At 61.9% G+C, this 5742-nt stretch overlaps 1 non-coding gene across 1 annotated transcript; it reads right to left on the bottom strand.

Moving 5' to 3' along the window:
- Positions 1 to 789: 789 nt before the first annotated feature.
- LOC125387127 lies at positions 790 to 896 on the bottom strand. Its single transcript, XR_007227677.1, has one exon. It is a non-coding gene; the product is annotated as a U6 spliceosomal RNA (small nuclear RNA).
- Positions 897 to 5742: the final 4846 nt, after the last annotated feature.

The following is a 5742-nucleotide window of genomic DNA, read 5'->3' as shown; positions in this document are numbered from 1 at the left end:
ACGTCCGCGGCCGAACTCGTCCTCACTTGTATCTCCAGATCTTCGGAGACTTCCAAGGTGGCTGCTGTCGCCAGTCTCCTCTTCTTCCCCCTGGATGCGATTGATGCCAGTGATGAGCGAGACGCGAACGAGGCTACCGATTCTTCGTCGTCCGACTTCGCTCGCTCCCGCGATCCTCCCGCAGCAGATGTTGTTATTGTTGTTGCTCCGTCTGACGGGGCCGGCGCAAGGAAAACGCTGCCCGCCCGGCACCCGCTTCTCGTCCTCGGAGTTCTCGATGTCTCCATGTATTCTTCCGAGAATAGACTTCTCGCTTCGCCAGGCGTGGTAACACGTTCGGGGGCCTGGCGGCCCACCCCCGAGCGGCCGTGGTCGTATGTTGACGACGTAGTGGGGCCCACTTGACTACCCCCGACTACGCCGGTACTGGGGTCTCCCTCCCCTGTACTGTACGTGTTTCTCCTATCTGTTGTGCCTTCCATGGTGAATGAAGTTGTTTCTCGCCGGGTCGTCATCGGGAATCTGTCCTGGTGCCACTCACTCTTTCGCACCCTGTCCCGGAGAGTCCGGAGCAGGGTGACAGGGAGCCCCACGAGAAGGTGAGGTGAGTGGTCTTGACAGGCATGGGCCCACCAACTTCTCCGAAGTTCCTCGCACCGGATCAGCGACCTGACGGGTACCCGAGGCCCCGACCGGCCGCCACCCGACTATAGGGGAACATCAGATCCATCGGGGTTTCCCGGGGGGTGGTCCTACGCCCCGAGAACCCATGCCCGCCTCATGCTCCCCGAAAATGTGGAACGCTTCACGATTTTGCGTGTCATCCTTGCGCAGGGGCCATGCTAATCTTCTCTGTATCGTTCCAATTTTAGTATATGTACTGCCGAAGCAAGTACAACCTAACCCCAACCTAACCCCAACCTAACCCCAACCTAACCCCAACCTAACCCCAACCTAACCCCAACCTAACCCCAACCTAACCCCAACCTAACCCCAACCTAACCCCAACCTAACCCCAACCTAACCCCAACCTTTTTTTTTTTTTTTTTTTTTTCGTGGAGAAATCCTCATGGACTCCCAGCTGCGAGCAGCATGGGAAGTGTCGGACTCTTACCGACTAAAACTCCACGGTGGTCTTCCAGACGGCTGTTCGAGGAGGGCTCAGGGTCTCTTGCGAATACTACCAAGCGCTCCTCGCCGTCTATCTCCCTGCTGGGCGGGAGACTTCCTTGTTAGACAGAAGATCGGGGCCGCCAGGGGGGACCACGCCCCCTAGCGCCCCTTTCCTTGGGTCTTGTTACTTCCTTGATGACTCCTTGGGCGCGATTCACGGCGGCGGTACCGCCGGTCCGTGACGCGCGGAGACTCCTTGTTGCCGCGCCCTGCTGGTGTGCTGGGCTTTCTCTCTTTCTCTCTCCGCCCGCTCCTTCACGAGCATAACTTGCTCGCAGAAGGTGCGGACGGCTCTGTACTCCTGGGGCCCCCTGAGCATAGCTTCGATGAGCGTCTCGGGGGCCAATCTCTCGCCGATCTCGAGTCGTAAGACACGTCGCGGTACCTCCCACGCCGGGCAAGCCTCCAGCGTGTGCCGCGCCGTGTCCTCCTCCTCCCCACAGTGGTGACAGATGGTCGTCACCTCTCGCCGGATCTTGAGCAGGTAATCGCCGAACACCCCGTGGCCGGTGAGCACCTGAGTCGTCCTGAATGTGAGCGGGACCCCGCCTTTGTCTCTCCACTTGTCCCAGTTGGGCAGGACGGCGCGGACGGCCCGATGAGGGCGCATCGCATCCTCTTCCAACAGCTGCGAGTGCCACCGCTCCCATGCTTCTAGTCTTGTTTCCTCCCGAACGTCCACGGTTGGTGCCGTCGGCGTGGCACGTCGGTCCAAGGTCGCGGCCCTCCGGTGTTCGTACACCCGGCGAAGGGCAAGGGCCTGTAGCTCGAACGGGGGGGACGCGGCCAGCACGGTCGCTGTCGCGTAGGACACCGTCCTGTATCCCCTCGCTGCCCGGATGGCGATCGTCCTGTGGAGCCTTCTCACCAGAGTCCGGTTACGCCGGCTCACCGCCAGATCATCGGCCCATACGGGCGCTCCGTAAAGGACTCGTGACCTGATCACTCCTTCGTAGAGCCTGCGGACTCCCAATCCTGCCCCGCCGATGTTAGGTAAAAGGCCGCACAGCGCGTTGGCTGCGGCCGTTACTTTCGGGGCTAAGTACTCAAAGTGTGGCTCGAACGTCCACTTACTGTCGACGATCAAGCCCAAGTACTTCATCCGGTGTCCCACAGGGACCTCTTCTCCGTCGATGACTATAGTCGACAGCTCCGCAGGCGGCGTTCCTCTGCGTCGTTGGTCGTAGAACCACAGGGCTTCCGATTTCGCCGGCGACACGCTCAAGCCGAGTCTTCGAATGGCGTGCACCGCGCATGCCACGGCGGTCTCAGTCAGGCATGCGGCGTCGTTCCACCATCGTCCGCTGGCCAGCACCAGCGTGTCATCCGCGTAGCATATCATGCCAGCCCCCGGCGGCATGGGACTTCGGAGGACCGAGTCATAGGCAGTGATCCACAGAATCGGTCCGAGTACCGAGCCCTGCGGCACGCCGCACTCCACCGGTCTTCGCTCCTTCACGCCGTTTCTGCCTGTGTAGGTGATCCACCTATCGTTCAGATAGGCCTGAATCACCCTGACGAGGTATGGCGGGGATTCGAAGTGTCGCAGCGCCTCCACGATCCTGCTCCAAGGAATGCTATTGAAAGCGTTGGAGATGTCCAAGGAGACGGCTACCGCCACCCCTTCTCGCGCGACCATGTCCTCCGCCATGGATCTCAGCCTCTTTACCGCGTCCACGGTCGAGCGGCCCCGGCGAAATCCAAATTGGCTATCGTGCCATCCGGGAATCCGTCTCTCCATGTGTGCCTCCAGGCGGGCGACTATGATCCTCTCGAAGAGTTTACCCACCTCGTCGAGAAGACACACCGGCCTGTATGCCGATGGCGCGTCCGGCGGTCGACCCTCCTTCCGTAGCAACACGAGTTTCGCCGTGCGCCACGCCCGAGGATAGGCGCCCTCCCTCAGGCACCTGGAGAACAGGTGCCGCAAACGGGGAGCCAAGGTGTCGATCGACTCCGTCCAGACTCGGCCCGGGATCCCGTCCGGACCCGGCGCCACGTCGCGGGATGCCATCTTCTTCGCGGCTTCGAGCAACTCTTCGTCAGTCACTCGAAGTTCCTCGTTCCAATCCGTCGGCGCCGTCCCGTCGATGGTGGTAGGGGCTGGCGCGGACGTCTCGTTGTTGTCCCGCCGTGGGAACAAAGTCCCGATGACGTTGTCCAGTAACGCCGGATCCATGTTTTCGGTCAGCGGGGGGGCCGAAGGTCGCAGTTTCTTCGTAACGATGCGATAGGGCCTCCCCCACGGATCTGAATCGACCAATTCGATCAATCGATCCCAACACCGGGCCTTGGCTAGTTTGATCTCCCGTTGGAGAGCGCGTCTCGTCTCTCTGTATTCTTCATAGCGGCGAGAGATCTCCTCCTCGTCGTGTGTCCGTTTGCGGCGACGCGCCCTTACGAATCTTCTCCGGGCCCGCATGCAACCCGCCCGCATATCGGCTATTTCCGGTGTCCACCAATACACGGAACGGTCGCCTCTGTTTCCCGGGGCGGAGCGCGGCATAGAGGCGTCGCATGCCGCGATCATGTATCCGTGGAGTTCGTCAGCCTCCTCGTCGACGCTACCCAATGTGGAGGTGGTGGTGGGGGGGGTTGTGGTGTTGTCCCCCCGTGCGTCCCAGCTCCAGGCGGAGACAGTGACCGCCGCCCGCAGCATGTCCTTGTCCCTCTCCTTCAAGCGCCACCTAGGTGTGGATGGTGGTGGTCGACGGGACCGGTTCTCCTCTCGTTGTCGTCGGGCACCGCTGTCGCAGGCGGCGGCCTCCCCCTCCATTTCCATCATTATATAGAGGTGGTCCGATAAGGTCTCCATTCTGTCGGCCACTCTCCATCCGTGGATCTTTCGGTAGAGCCCGGCGGTAGCCCAGGTAACGTCGACGATGGACGATCCCCTCCACGCCACGCAGGTGCTAGTTGTGCCCCTGTTCACCAGAATCAGCCCGAGCGTCGCGGCCCAGTCTGTCAGCATCCTGCCGCGGGAGTCCGTCCTGGTGTCCCCCCATTGCGACGAGCGCGCGTTGAAGTCCCCAAGGACGAGTACCTGACGAGGCAGGCATCTACGAACGCAGTCACCGACCTCGTCCAGGAAGTCCCCGAACGAGGCCACTCCGCTGTTGGGCGAGACGTAAATGCCCACTATCGCGATCCCGTTCCACTCGACGGCGACGAAGCCGTTACCGCGATCCAGCAGGGCGCCGGGCGAACACAACGCCGGCGTCCATGTTATGGCTGTTGATCCGTTCAGGTCCCCGATCCAGTTGGGGGCGTCGGGGACGCGGTATGGTTCAGCCACCACAGCGAGTGCGACCCGATTCTCCCGTATAGCCTGGAGAAGCAGGTCCTGCGCCCGTCTGGCTCTTCCTATGTTACATTGGAGCAGGCGGTTGAAGTTACTCCGCCAGCTCCATGGCCTCCTCCCGGCCACTCGTCACTGCTGATGGTGACTCCGCCCCGGTAGCGTTTCCGCCGTAGTTCTCGTTGCCGCCGGCGATGGTAGTGATAAGGGTGTCGGCGGCGGCGGCAGACCGACGGGTAAGCTGCTCCTTACTTCTCTTGATTTTCGGGGGGGCACATGCCACTCCGCCCATCCTGTGTCCGGATGGAGCTCCCAGCCGCTCGCATAAGGGGCATTTCGGCGCCAAAGCGGGACATCCCCTGGCGCGGTGCCCGCTTTCACCGCACCTGTAGCAAAGACGGCTTCTATCCTCGGCGGACGTGCAAGTTGCCCGTACGTGCCCCTACTCCAGGCACTTGAAGCACTGTAAGGGTCTCTTCGGTATGGCAGAGACCCTCGCGATGGACCACCCCAAGACCACCCTGCCCGCCTGAGCTAGCTTGCGGGCACCGGCCGCCGGACACCTGACCCATGCCGATCCGAGTCCGCCCCTGGAGACGCCGATCTCGCCGATCCGAACATCCTCGCTGCTGCATCCCGCGGCCAAGGCCAGAGCCTGACGCAGCTCCTCCTTGCCCACTGAGATGTCCACATTGGTGACTCTCAGCTCGGCTTTGATCGTGGGAGTTCCGACCCTTACCTTGGTCGGGTCCAGAACGTCTGCCAGGCGCGTCGCAAGGATCGACGCCTTTTCTCTGTCCTTGTCCCTCGGGACTCTGATGACGATGGCGCCCGTCACCGCCTTCTTCATCGTGACGGCCTGCACGCCTATCTCGCCGAGGGGGATAGCTCTTCTGGCCGTCGTTACGACGTCGGCATACGACATGTTGGCTCCCTCGCTTAGCGTCAGTGTTACCGCGGATGTACTCGGTGCGCGAGGGAGCTTGACTGTTGGCGACGTCTTTTCCTTCCTGAATGGCTTTTTAGCGGTGCCACCGCAACCCGATTTCGGCGCGCCTCCCATCCTATCTGCCCACGGTTTTTGGACAGTCGCTGGTGGCCGGGACTTCTCCTCTCCTCCAGCGGCGTCCAGCTTCCTTTCGGCGATGTTCCTCTGCCCCATCTTGCTTTTTCTCCCTACCACCACGCTCCACCCGCCGTCCTCCCGAGTCCTTGGGGGCGGCGGAGGATCTGCGCGGGCGGGGGGGCGAGTAGCGGAGTATTCCGCGCTC

This window comes from Bombus terrestris, unplaced genomic scaffold (assembly GCF_910591885.1).
Source record: "Bombus terrestris unplaced genomic scaffold, iyBomTerr1.2, whole genome shotgun sequence".
Taxonomy (NCBI): domain Eukaryota; kingdom Metazoa; phylum Arthropoda; class Insecta; order Hymenoptera; family Apidae; genus Bombus; species Bombus terrestris.
This window is presented reverse-complemented; position numbering and strand designations above follow the sequence as displayed.